Consider the following 14,802-nt stretch of genomic DNA (forward strand, 5'->3'; position numbering starts at 1 on the left):
GGAAAACCCAAGATCTCATATACCAATTCTCATTCCTCATTTACAATAAATCAATAGCAAAAAAATGCAAGTATTTTAGTCGATTTATTAATTACAAAAGTTTATTTAGCAAACAACAGACACCCCTTGTAAAATATGCCCCTAAAAAAGACCCATTTTAAAAATTGAGACAGTGTGGTCCATGGTATGATCTAGTGCAGCGATATGATTAATTCATGGACATGATCCAATTTTAACATGAAAAGTCAATACAATAGGATCTTTCTTTAGTATAAAAAGCAGCGTCACCAATTTAACCTCAATGTAATCACATTGTTAAGCTCCTGCACCTCTTTCTCCATCTCGGAAATGACCACATCAGTCACAAGCTGACAGCACTGCAGCACTGCCTTGGCCAAACGGCAACAGACTGGGCTGAAGATACCATGCTTAATGCTTAATTGACAAACCGCCCAGCGCTGCAGAGTTGTTGAAAGCTGTAACACAGCAACAGTGATCTGTGGCTCTCACCGCTGAACATACTGCCAGGCATTGTCGTGTGTGACACCCAGAGTAGATACGGGTGTTGCATTCCAAGTAACAGAAAACGAAGCAGATGGTGGCCTCTATCATCATCATGGCCTCACCTCGGCACTATGAACTCTCCTGAAGGAAAAGCCAGGGCCCACCAGAGGAATCTCCGGTTTTCTGGTGGGCCCGTCCAACCCTGCCGAGAAGCAGCCCTGGCTAAGAAAAGTGTGGGGGAAGGTTCCCGGACACTCTATGGCTGCTTTTTTAATGTGGATCGGACATGCTTATGCATGTTATTTCTTAAACCGCATTGCAGATCAGGCCATTGTCCAACTCTGTATTCATGAAATTAAATGCGCAAAGAAAGATGTTTGTGTGTCAAAGCACCACCGACAAGTGGAAGTTGATGTTGGATGGGCTGCCATTGCTTCTGCAACAAGCTGCATTAGAGGACTTCCTGGGAGAAATGACACCCAGGGTAGATACGGTTTCCCTCTATGCCAGTCCTTTCAGCGAGCTAAATACAACTCTCAGCAAAAAAGGCTGTGGTCTGGCTCCGTACCGTCCCTGGCCACATTCACCTGTCCACGTGTTTGTGGTTAGGCGGTCCTTCCCAGGAAGTGCACTGGGGAGGGCATGGGTAATGTTGTGGGACCTGTGCTTGTGGAAGGTGGAGATGATACTGGGAGAAATAGTGGCAACTGGGGACCAAGTATGGACACCCGGCCACCGCCGGCATGAGTTATGAAAATCTTCCGCCTCCACCATCCTAAAAGGCCACATTTCAAGTGAAAGTAGCATTAGAGGACTTCATGGGAGAAATGACAGCTGGGTAGCTATGGTTTCCCAAGTCCTTTCACCAAGCTAAAGAATATGGCTGTGGTGAAATACAACTCAGCAAAAAAAGCTGTGGACTGGCTCCGTACCGCCCCTGGCCACATTCACCTGTCCACGTGTTTGTGGTTAGGCAGTCCTTCCCAGTAAGTGCACTGGAGAGGGCATGGGTAATGTTGTGGGACCCGTGCTTGTGGAAGACGGAGACGACACCAGGAGAAACAGTGGCGGCTGGGGACCGAGTATGGACACTCGGTCGCCGCCAGCATGAGGTTATGAAAAGGCCACATTTCAAGTGCAAGCAGCTGTCAAAAAATTAGCAGTATAGTATTGCAGCCTGTGGATGGGTGGGTGGCTGGCTGCATACTTGCGAATGCATTCCAAGGAATGGGGTAGGGACAACTGAACGCTGCACTGGGACAAGGACATGGACGGTGATTGTTGCAAGTCTGCAACGACAGGTTCATGGCGGGAGGCATCTTCGCATGCGCCAAGGATCACTTATGATGGGCACAGTTTTAGGCAGTGACCTGGGAGTCTGAAATGCTTCCAGAGGTCTTCCCCATGCTGTTCCCATGTCTTTTCAGCACTGTATACATGTGTCTGATGATGTGTCACACACCACATGGCCAGATAAGGTTGTAAAATGTTAAAATTACATTTCCCAGTGAATGCATTTGTCTTTGTTGAAAGGAATGCAAAAGTGCAAAAACGCATCAAAAACGCTACGTGTGAACATAGCCCAAGGTGTGGAGGAGTATTTTTGGTTTTGGTTATTTATTTTGCCTTATATACAAGTCATTACCCTGGAAAGGATGTTCCTTAATATATTTCCCAGGAAAATCCATTTTGGTTTTGTTTTTGTATGTTTTATTGTGAGTCCGTAAAAGTGGCATAATATTCTGACAACGTTGTTGACAGCAATGACCTGGGAGTCAGAAATGCTTCCAGGGGTCATCCCCATGCTGTTCCCATGTCATTTGAGCACGGTTCTCATCGATTTGGGGAATTTTTAGGCCCTCTGCAGACCGCCGGGGGGAGCCGCCTGAAAAATGCTCGAGTCTCCCATAGACTTACATTGGTCTCGTTGCTGGGGTTGAGCACCGAGTATTCCAATTTGCTCGACCCGAGCAACGAGTACCCGAGCAATTTAGTGCTCGTTCATCACTATTGGTGATATCAACTTCCTGTTTGTGGCACATTAGTATATGGGAGTGGGAAAACTTTTCCAGATTGGTGGTGACCATAGCTGCCATTTTGAAGTCGGCCATTATAAATCAATCACCTAATCATTTTTGCTGCTTTTTTTTTGCAGCCAAAACCCGATCTCTTGGCAGTAAAAAAAAAGCTCCAACCAAAAGGCAGGTTTTGTTGCCTTTTTGCTGCTTTTCTTTCAGCTTTCTTTGCTATCTTTTTCAGGATCCCAAGAATTAGTTTTGCTTCCACCTTGGAAGCATGAACAATACAAGGTGTTAGGCCACCAATGCAAGATGTATGAGAAATCATAAAAAATGTTAGGGAAAAAATGGTAATTTGAACAAATTATTCAGGATAAAAAGTTTTTTATGTATTAAAAATAGTGGCTATTCCATGCAAAATACGTGGATTCATGTAAATTTAAAATAATACACAACTGCAAACATAAAAACAAAAGGGAAAGTTGTATTGGTAGGACATTGTTCACTTAACACATTGGTAGGGCATTGAATTGGCAGGGCATTGTTTACTTAACACACTGGTAGGGCATTGTTTTCCTAACACAATGGTAGGGCATTGAATTGGCAGGGCATTGTTTACTTAACACACTGGTAGGGCATTGTTTACCTAACACAATGGTAGGGCATTGAAATGGCAGGGCATTGTTTACCTAACACATTGGTAGGGCATTGAATTGTCAGAGCATTGTTTTCTTTCACACATATCACTAATTTAATTAAACTGAAAACATGCTGAAAGATTTTTTTTTAAAAAAGCAGCAGTTTTCCAACTCAGTCAGCAAAAAACAAACAAAAAAGTGAATGAGATTTCTAAATCCAATAGCTTTTGCATGTACTTTAAAAAGCAGCTTTTACTTTGCATAAAAAAGTAGCAAAAAAATGCAGCAAAATTGCAACGTGTGAACATAGTCTTACAGGCAAAATAATATGGCAAGTTTCTTCAGCCTTAAAAACAGCTGGCAATCTTGCATTATTGGGTTCCACAGCAGGTTTCCTATTACAGGCTTTTCTCTGCCTCCTATTTACCTCTATTGCAACATATTGCTGAAGATATCGCCATATAAGATATAGGATGGTTTGCTTGTAGAAGACTTGTCTGTCGTCTTCCAATGGTTTTATGTCTGTTTTTAGATGGTTTTAACTAATATGGATGTTTGTCTTCTTTGGTCTTTATAATTGCATTTAGTAAATATTGTCATATTTTGCTTATTTGTATGTGCACCGCTATGCTTTTGTATGTAGAAGTTGCTTGAATTTTGTACTTTGCTCAGATTTGTTCACACATCAGTAGCACTTTATCGTTTTACTGTTCCTCTGGATTCCTGTTCCCGATATACTGTTCCTCTGGATCACGAAAAACATAACTGCTGACTAGTGATGGGTGAGCACTAAAATGCTCGGGTGCTCGTTGCTCAAGTCGAGCATTGGAATACTCAGGTGCTCGACCCGAGCAACGAGCCCAATGTAAGTCTATGGGAAACTCGAGCATTTTTCAGGCGGCTCCCATCGGCGGACTGCAGAGGGCCTAAAAATTGCCGATGGGAACAGTGCTCAAATGGCATGGGAACAGCATGGGGAAGACCCCTGGAAGCATTTCTGACTCCCAGGTCACTGCTGTCAACAATGTTGTCAGAGGTATTACGCTACTTTTACAGACTCACAATAAAACATACTAAAACGAAACCAAAATGCATTTCCCTGGGAAATATGTTAAGGAACATCCTTTCCAGGGTAATGACTTGTATATAAGGCAAAATAAATAACCAAAAAGAAAAATACTCCTCCACACCTTGGGCTTTGTTCACACATAGCGTTTTTGATGCGTTTTTGCACTTTTGCATTGCATTCAACCATGACAAATGCATTCACCGGGAAATGTCATTTTAACATTTTACAACCTTATTTGGCCATGTGGTGTGTGAGATATCATCAGACACATCCTGTTTCATTTATGAAGGAGGGACTCTCAAAGTCACAAAGCCTATTTTTATAGGGCCATCAGGCGGCCTTTACTATTCTTAAAGGGCCAGCAGTGGGCCCTCTCTATTCTTAGAGAGCCCTCAGCCGGCTAGGTTTTGTTGTTCCCATTACTAAAGAGTGGATCTACTAAACTGTTATTGCGTATGCAGTGAGTGGCAGGGCTGCCCAAAATTTGGACGCACCCCAATACTCTTTTGAATATTTGGAAGCACCCCAATACCCCTTTGAAGAGACTTAGAGAAGGGCCTCCTGAAAACAGTGTTCCCATTACTAGAAAGATGGTCTCCCATTGTGTTTGCCTATGCAGTGAATGCAAGGGTTGCCAAAAATTTGGAGGCACTCCAATGCCCCTTGGAAGGGACGTGGTGGTCAGAGGGCCTCCTGAAAAAAATGTTCCCATTATTAGGAAGTGGGTCTCCCATAGTGTTGGCCTATGCAGTGAATGCAAGGGTTGCGAAAAATTTGTAGGGACTCCAATGCCCCTTGGAAGAGATGTGGAGGTCAGAGGGCCTCCTGAAAACAATGTTCCCATTATTAGGAAGTGGGTTTCCCATTGTGTTTGCCTATGCAGTAAATGATAGGGTTGCCAAAAATTGGGAGGCACTCCAGTGTCCCTTGGAAGAGACGTAGAGGGCCTCATGAAAAAATGTTCCCATTATAAGAAGTAGGTCTCCCATAGTGTTGGCCTATGCAGTGAATGCAAGGGCTGCCAAAAATTGGGAGGAACTCCAATGCCCCTTGGAAGAGACGTGGAAGAGGTCCTCATTAAAAAATGTTCCCATTATAAAGGAGCGGTCTCCTATATTTGTAATCCCCATGCACTAAGTGAATGGGCCGACAAACATTTACCCCTGGTGGGTATACATGAACATACTGTATTAAAAAAAAATTTACGGGCATTAGTGATCAGCGTGCACTAAAATGCTCGGGTACTCGTTGCTCGGGTCGAGCAAATTGGAATACTCGGGTGCTCGACCCGAGCAACGAGCCCAATGTAAGTCTATGGGAAATTCAAGAGCATTTTTCAGGCAGCTCCTCCCGGCGGTCTGCAGAGGGCCTAAAAATTTCCCAAATCGATGGGAACAGTGCTCAAATGACATGGGAACAGCATGGGGAAGAACACTGGAAGAATTTCTGACTCCCAGGTCATTGCTGTCAACTAAGTTGTCAGAGTATTACACGACTTTTACAGATTAACAATAAAACATACAAAAACAAAAACAAAATGGATTTTCCTGGGAAATATATTAAGGAACATCCTTTCCAGGGTAATGACTTGTATATAAAGCAAAATAAATAACCAAAACCAAAAATACTCCTCCACACCTTGGGCTATGTTCACACGAAGCGTTTTTGATGCGTTTTTGCACTTTTGCATTGCTTTCAACAAAGACACATGCATTCACTGGGAAAGGTCATTTTAACATTTTACAACCTTATCTGGCCATGTGATGTGTGACACATCATCAGACACATGCATACAGTGCTAAAAAGACATGGGAACAGCATGGGGAAGACCTCTGGAAGCATTTCTGACTCCCAGGTCACTGCCTAAAAGTGTGCCCATCATAAGTGATCCTTGGCGCATGCGAAGATGCCTCCCGCTATGCACCTGTCGTTGCAGACTTGCAACAATCACCGTCCATGTCGTTGTCCCAGTGCAGAGTTCAGTTGTCCCTACCCCATTCCTTGGAATGCAAGCGCAAGTATGCAGCCAGCCACCCACCCACCCACAGGCTCAAATACTATACTGCCAAATTTTTGACAGCTGCTTGCACTTGAAATGTGGCCTTTTTGGGTCGTGGAGGTGGAAGCTTTTCACAACCTCATGCCGGCGGCGGCCGGGTGTCCATACTTGGCCCCCAGCCGCCACTATTTCTCCCGGTGTCGTCTCCGCCTTCCACAAGCACGGGTCCCACAGCATTACCCGTGCCCTCCCCAGTGCACTTACTGGGAAGGACCGCCTAACAACAAACACGTGGACAGGTGAATGTGGCCAGGGACGGTACAGAGCCAGTCCACGGCTTTTTTTGCTGAGAGGTGTATTTAGCTCGGTGAAAGGACTGGCATAGAGGGAAACCGTATCTACTCCGCTTGACATTTCTCCATCACCAGGTTCCGCCCATTGTCACAAATGACCATGCCTGGCTGTATGTGCAGCGGTGAGAGCCACAGATCAGATTGCTGTGTTACAGCTTTCAACAACTCTGCAGTGCTGGGCGGTTTGTCACCTAAGCATTAAGCATGTTATCTTCAGCACAGCCTGTTGCCGCTTGGCCAAGGCAGTGCTGCAGTGCTGTCAGCTTGTGACTGATGTGGTAATTTCCGACATGGAGGAGGAGGTGCAGGAGCTGAGCAATGTGATTACATTGAGGTTAAATTGGTGACGCTGTTTTTTTGTACTAAAGAAAGTTTCTATTGTTTTGGTTTTTTTACGTTATTTTTTAAGACAAATGCATTCACCTGGAAATGCCATTTTAACATTTTACAACCTTATCTGGCAATGTGGTGTGTGACACATCATCAGACACATCCTGTTTTATTTATGATGGAGGGACTTTGAAATTCATAAAGCCTATTTTTATAGGGACATAAGTCGGCCTTTACTATTCTTAAAAGGCCAGCAGTCGGCCCTCGCTACTGTTAGAGAGCCATCAGCCGGCTATGCTTTGTTGTTCCCATTATTAACAAGTGGGTCTCCTATACTGTTATTGCATATCCAGTGACTGCAAGGGCTGCCAAAAATTTGGACGCAACACAATACCCCTTTGAAGAGACATAGAGGAGGGACTCAGTAAAAAAAAAATTCCCATTATAAAGGAGCAGGTCTACTATAGTGGTAATGCCCATGCTGTGACTGCAAGGGCTGCCAAAATTTGGGAAAAACCCCACTAAGAATTTAAAGACACATAGAGCATGGCCACAGTAATGACAAATTCCATTTAGAAAGGAGAGAGTCCGCTATACAGTTATAGGGTATGCAGTGAGTCCAACTGCTGACCAATTTTAGGAAAAACCCCACTAAGAATTTAAAGACACACAGAGCAGGGCCACAGTAACAAGTACGACATGTTCCCATTAGAAAGGAGAGGGTCTGCTATACAGTTATAGGGTATGCAGTGAGTCCAAAGGCTGACCAATTTTAGTAAAAACCCCACTAAGAATTTAAAGACACATAGAGCAGGGCCACAGTAAGGACAATTTCCCATTAGAAAGGAGAGAGTCTCCCATAGTGTTGGCCTATGCAGTGAATGCAAGGGCTGCCAAAAATTTGGAGGCACTTCAATGCCCCTTGGAAGAGACGTGGAGGAGGACCTCATAAAAAAAATGTTTCCATTAGAAAGGAGCGGGCCTCCTATACCTGTAAAGCCCATGCACTAAGTGTATGGGCTGACAAACATTTTCCCCTGGGGGGTATTCATGAACATACGGCATAAAAATTTCTTTTTACTGGCATCATAAACACCCTTTAAAAAAATTATGTGGGTGTTGCATCATGGACCACGGTCACCCTGGTGATATGGTGGTGGAGGATGAGGAGAAGGAGGAGGACAAGAGCAAATAGCCAAAATCAGGAAGGGTATACCTATGTGTGGGTGTGAAAAGGTGCATGGGAATACACCTCCCAAGAAAAGACACTGGATTTGAGTTTATGTTACGCTGCTATCATTCGGTGGTGTTGAGAAGTCTGGCCCAATCCAGCCCTTGTTCATTTTTATAAGAGTCAGCCTGTCAGCATTTTCAGTTGACAGGCGGATGCGTTTATCAGTTATAATTCCACCAGCGGCACTAAAAACCCGCTCTGATAAAACGCTGGCGGCAGGGCAGGCCAGGACCTCCAAGGCATAGAGAGCCAGTTCATTCCACGTATCCAGCTTGGATACCCAATAATTATAAGGCACAGCGGAGTCACGGAGGACGTTAGTACGGTCGACAAGGTACTCCCTCAGCATCTTCCCAAGCTTTGAACTCCTTGTGAGAGTACCCCGCGCCTCAGGGCCTGTGCGATGGGAGGGTCTGAGAAAACTCTCCCAGAACTTTGACAGTGTTCCCCTGCCTCTGCTGGATTGAAATTTTGTCTCTCTCGCCTGTACTCCTTGGTTGTCCAACGAAGTGTGCCCTCTGCCGCCAGCGTTTTCAGATGGGAATTTTTTTAATAGTTCCACAAGAAGGGCCTTCTGGTACAGCCCCATTTTTGTAGACCTGTCCACCTCAGGAATAAGAGATATAAAGTTCTACATGTGGGTCTAGAAGTGTCACCAACCAGTAATGACTGTCACCCAAAATTTTGAGAACGCGAGGGTCATGGGAAAGGCAGCGTAACATAAACTCAGCCATGCGTGCCAGAATACTAACAGGCAAGACTTCGGTGTCCTCACCAAGATGATGACTGACCATGCTCTCCTCCTCCACCCTCTCCTCTCTGTCCTCTGTCCATCCACGCTGAACAGATGGTATGACATCTTTGCAGGTAGTACCATCTATAGTGCAGGAAACTAGCTCCTGTCCTTCCTCCTCCTCCTCCTCTTCCTCATTGTCACCCATTCCATGTTGAGATGAGATGAGACTTGGCTGTGTGTAATCACCCTGTATGGTTCCTTGCTCCATCTCATCGTGCTCCGCCTGCAATTGATTGTGAGCAGAGAGCGTTTCAGAAGACAGAGAAGCGGGATGGTGACGCTAATTATGGCGTCATCGCCGCTCACTGTAGCGTCGGCGTCCCTGCCTCCTGCTAGGCAGGGACGCTGTTCCCCTCACCTCTTCGCTCCGTGCCCGGCGTCTTCCTCCCGCTCTGCTGGCAGTGCGCGCTGCTTCCCGGCCACTGTGCTTAGGGCGCGCGCGCGCTCCCCCTCTCTTAAAGGGGCCGCGCGCGTCGTCCTAAGGAGTCCTCGGCCAATGGCCGGAGGACTTCACCATGTATAAGGCACCTCCTCCAAAATGGAGGTGTCCGAGCAATGCTGTTGCAAAGCCTTCACTCTGCTTCAGTCCTCAGGTCCCGCTACCAGTTACCTGCCAGTCACCTGCCAGATTCCTGCTTGATACTTGCCTGATATCCGCTTACCTGCTTGCAAGCCTGCGGTCCGACGGTCTGCCTTCCGACACCTGTCAGTCTGTCTATGGACCAGCCTGCCCGCTCACCTGCTACCTGCCTGCTAGCCTACCTGGAGGCTCTGCCGTCACTTGCCGTGACCACCTGCCTGTCCAGAGACTCTTGCCCGCTCACCTGGGAGCGCTCGCCTGCTACCTGCCTGCTAGCCTACCTGGAGGTTCTGCCGTCACTTGCTGTGACCACCTGCCTGTCCAGAGACTCTCGCCCGCTCACCTGGGAGCGCTCACCAGCCACCCGCCTGCTGCCCTTCTACCCAGAGACTGTCCCTGTCACTTGCCATGACTACCTGCCCTTCTACCCAGAGACTGTCCCTGTCACTTGCCGTGACTACCTGCCCTTCTACCCAGAGACTGTCCCTGTCACTTGCCGTGACTACCTGCCCATCTTCCCTGGGAGCCTCCCGCTTCCTTACAAGGACCGCCCCCTTGTATAGTTGCTCAGAGGTTCCACCTCCCAGACCCGTTACAGTTTGCTCGGGCCATGGAATCCGGTGGCACTCAAGCTCCCTCGCTCTCGGACCTATGTCATGAACTGTCCCATCAGAGGTCCCAACAGGAGTCCATCCTGAGTCACCTGCGCAATGTCAACTCTCGCCTGGACACTCTGACTGCTCCACCAGCAACCACCGCTAGTGTCATGACTCGCAACCCGGCAGCGCCGCTGCCTACCAATACCATGGTATCCTGCCCCGGATCCCGGCTTTCTGCACCTCCTCGCTTCGGAGGTGACCCCGCTCAAGCTCGGGGCTTCATAAACCACTTTGAACTCTTGTCCCACCAGTTTATCTCCGACCGGTCCAAAGTAGCCTTTATCATGTCCCACCTCACGGGGGAGGCTCTGGCTTGGCTAAATCCTCTATGGGAGAGAGGAGACTCCCTGGTGTCCGACCTGCCAGCCTTTCTCTCGGCTTTCCGGAAAGTCTTCGACGAACCCGGACGGAAGACCTCATCCGCATCGTCTCTGCTACGCCTCCATCAAGGAAATCTCACCGTGGGCCAATATGCCATACGGTTCCGTACCCTTGCTTCGGAGCTGGCCTGGGATAACGACGCCCTGGTGTCTGTCTTCTGGGAGGGTCTGTAAGGCCGTATTAAAGATGAACTCGCCGGTCGGGACATTCCTACCACTCTCGACGACTTAATAACACTTGCCACCCGGATTGACATCCGGTTCCAGGAGCGCGCCAAAGAGGTCACCCGTGAGAGGAGGTTTCCACGTCTAGCCCCTATCTTCCAGAAACCTGTCACTCCCTCAGTTACTCCCCAGGCCCACTCACCTGAGCCTATGCAGGTCGACCAGACAAAAATGTTCAAAACCCGTCAAGACTTACGCCGTGCCGAGGGGAGCTGCTTCCACTGTGGCAGCAAGGAGCACTGGATCCGTTCCTGCCCAGAGAGGTCGGGAAACGCCTGTGTCTAGGATCGCTCAGAGAAGTCGCCCTACACAAAAATAAACCCTCTCCATCCCTGATGCTGTCAGTCTCAATCATCTGCGGAGAGAACCGCTATTTTGAACTGGCTCAACTTGACTCAGGAGCTGCTGGAAATCTCATCTCTCAATCCCTGGTAGAAAAATACCGCATTCCCACCAAACCTCTGGCCGTACCTTTATCTGTCGCCGCCGTGGATGGGGGCCTCTTACCTCATCCCATCCAACTCATCACCGAATCTCTAACTCTACAGGTGGGAATGCTGCATTCTGAGTGCATCTCCTTTCATGTTATGCCTGGACTCTCTCACGCCCTCTTACTAGGCCTACCTTGGCTTCAGAAACATGCACCCGTGCTTGATTGGCAGACCGGAGAAGTCCTTCGCTGGGGACAGGACTGCCATAAGACTTGTTTAGTTCCCGTCCATCCTGTCCGTCCTTCTCCTACTCCAGCCAATCTACCTGGTCTTCCGGCTCCTTATTGGTAGTATGCGGACGTCTTTAATAAAAAGGAGGCAGAGACATTACCCCCTCATAGACCATACGACTGCCCAATCGACCTGATGCCCGGCGCTACTCCTCCTCGTGGGCGCATTTACCCTTTGTCCGCTGCTGAGACCCGATCCATGTCAGAATATATTGAGGAGAATCTGGCCCGGGGATTCATCCGGAAATCTACTTCCCCGGCGGGAGCAGGCTTCTTCTTTGTCAAAAAGAAGGACGGCTCACTCCGTCCCTGTATAGACTATAGAGGCCTTAACCAGATCACGGTGAAGAATAAATACCCCCTTCCGCTCATTCCGGAATTATTTGACCGTCTGAGGGGGGCTAGAATCTTCACCAAGCTGGACCTCCGTGGGGCGTATAACCTGATCCGTATCCGTCAGGGGGATGAATGGAAGACGGCATTCAACACTCGGGACGGCCACTATGAATACCTGGTAATGCCCTTCAGTCTCTGTAACGCTCCCGCCGTCTTTCAAGAGTTGGTCAATGACATCTTCCGCGACCTTCTCTACTCCTGCGTAGTGGTGTACCTGGACGACAACTTGCTCTTCTCTCCGGATCTCCCCACACACCGGAGGGATGTTCGTCAGGTTCTGCTCAGGCTCAGGCAGAACCATCTCTACGCTAAATATGAGAAGTGCCTCTTTGAGCAGACCTTGCTTCCGTTTCTGGGCTACATAATCTCTCAGACCGGCCTACAAATGGACCCTGAGAAACTGTCTGCCATCCAGAAGTGGCCCCGACCAGAGGGGTTGAAAGCTATTCAGCGGTTCCTGGGTTTCCCCAACTACTACCGCCTCTTCATACCGCACTTCTCTTCCCGGACTGCCCCAATCTCTGCGCTCACCCGTAAGGGCACTAATCCCAGAGAATGGCCGCCCGAAGCAGAGGAAGCCTTTCTTTCCTTAAAACAGGCTTTCTCTTCCGCCCCGGTGCTGCATCGTCCGGACGGCAACAAACAATTCTTCCTGGAAGTTGACGCCTCCTCCTCGGGAGCCGGAGCGGTACTTACCCAAAAGTCGCCTTCCGGAAGAATGGTAACTTGCGGCTTCTTCTCCAAACTCTTCTCCTCTTCTGAGCGCAATTATTCTATAGGAGATCGAGAGTTATTGGCCATTAAGCTGGCACTGGAGGAGAGGCGTTACCTGCTCGAGGGGGCTCTTCACCCGGTAATTATTTACACTGACCGCAAGAACTTGGCTTACCTCCAGAGCGCCCCGAGACTTAACCCGCGCCAAGCCCGGTGGTCCTTGTTTTTTGCCCGCTTTGACTTCATTCTTCATTTTCGCCCAGCAGACAAAAACATCAAAGCCGACGCCTTGTCCCGATCCTTCCTGTTGTCTGATCTTGGGGAGGAACCGAAGCACATCATTGATCCCGCCAGAGTAATACAGGTGGCTCCCGTGAATCTAAATCGTCCCCCTCCCGGTAAGACGTTCGTAACAGTACCTGATCGGAAGAAGGTCCTACTCTGGGGTCACTCGTCTAAACTAGCTGGCCATGCCGGTCAGAAAAAGACCCTCCAGCTTATTACCCGACATTACTGGTGGCCTACCCTGCACAAGGATGTAATAGACTTTGTTTCAGCCTGTGTGTCCTGCGCCCGCAACAAAGTTCCGAGACACTTGCCAGCCGGTCGCCTTCTTCCTCTTCCAGTACCTGCTGCCCTGTGGCAGCATATAGCTATGGACTTTATAACGGATCTCCCTGTCTCTGCCGGTTGTACGGTCATTTGGGTGGACGCTGACCGCTTTTCCAAGATGGCTCACTTCATTCCCCTGCCGGGCCTCCATTCTGCACCCGAACTGGCTAAAGACTTTATCCGCCACATCTTCCGTCTCCATGGCCTGCCCATCCACATCGTGTCGGATCGTGGGGTTCAGTTAACCTCACGCTTCTGGAGAGCCACATGTAAGCTGCTTGACGTCACCCTGGACTTCTCCTCCGCTTACCACCCACAGTCCAATGGTCAAGTGGAGCGGATCAATCAGATCCTGACCAGTTACCTCCGGCACTTCGTTAATGCCCACCATTCGGACTGGGTGGATCTCCTACCATGGGCCGAATTCTCTTACAATAATAACGAGAGCGAATCTTCCTCCAAATCCCCGTTTTTTGTAGTCTTCAGTCAGCATCCTCGGATCCCATTTCCCGTCTCCACCTCGGTGGACAATCCGGCTGCGAATCTCTCATTAGCGAATTCTCCTCCATTTGGGAGAGTACCCGATCCGCACTCCTTCAGTCGTCCGAGCGGATGAAAAAACACGCTGACAAAAAACGCCTGGATCCTCCACTATTCCGTCCTGGAGATAAAGTCTGGCTCTCGTCCAAGTATGTCTGGCTCAAGATTCCCTCCTACAAGTTAGGGCCTCGGTTCATCGGCCCACTGGAAGTTGTCAAACAAATCAATCCGGTGGCCTATAAATTGAAACTCCCGGCCAACTTACGGATCCCTAACTCCTTCCATGTATCTCTCCTCAAACCCGTGGTACTTAACTCTTTTTCCAAGTCTACAGGTACGCCCACTGCTCCGGTTTCCGCTGAGAACGAGTTTGAGGTAGAGAACATTCTGGCCACCAAAAGGGTAAGAGGAAAGACCTTTTTTCTGGTAGATTGGAAGGGGTTTGGTCCTGAGGAGAGAACGTGGGAGCCCCGGGAGAACATCCATGCCCCTCTCATCCTTGATAAATTTCTCTCTGGCCTAAAAAAGGGGGGGCCTAAAGGGGGGGGTACTGTAGCGTCGGCGTCCCTGCCTCCTGCTAGGCAGGGACGTTGTTCCCCTCACCTCTCCGCTCCGTGCCCGGCGTCTTCCTCCCGCTCTGCTGGCAGCGCGCGCTTCTTCCCGGCCACTGTGCTTAGGGCGCACGCGCGCTCCCCCTCTCTTAAAGGGGCCGCGCGCGTCGTCCTAAGGAGTCCCCGGCCAATGGCCGGAGGACTTCACCATATATAAGGCACCTCCTCCAAAATGGAGGTGCCCGAGCAATGCTGTTGCAAAGCCTTCACTCTGCTTCAGTCCTCAGGTCCCGCTACCAGTTACCTGCCAGTCACCTGCCAGATTCCTGCTTGATACTTGCCTGATATCCGCTTACCTGCTTGCAAGCCTGCGGTCCGACGGTCTGCCTTCCGACACCTGTCAGTCTGTCTATGGACCAGCCTGCCCGCTCACCTGGGAGCGCTCACCTGCTACCTGCCTGCTAGCCTACCTGGAGGCTCTGC

This window comes from Phyllobates terribilis, unplaced genomic scaffold, assembly GCF_046119375.1.
Source record: "Phyllobates terribilis strain yellow unplaced genomic scaffold, ASM4611937v1 Scaffold_1__5_contigs__length_1240528914, whole genome shotgun sequence".
Taxonomy (NCBI): Eukaryota; Metazoa; Chordata; class Amphibia; order Anura; family Dendrobatidae; genus Phyllobates; species Phyllobates terribilis.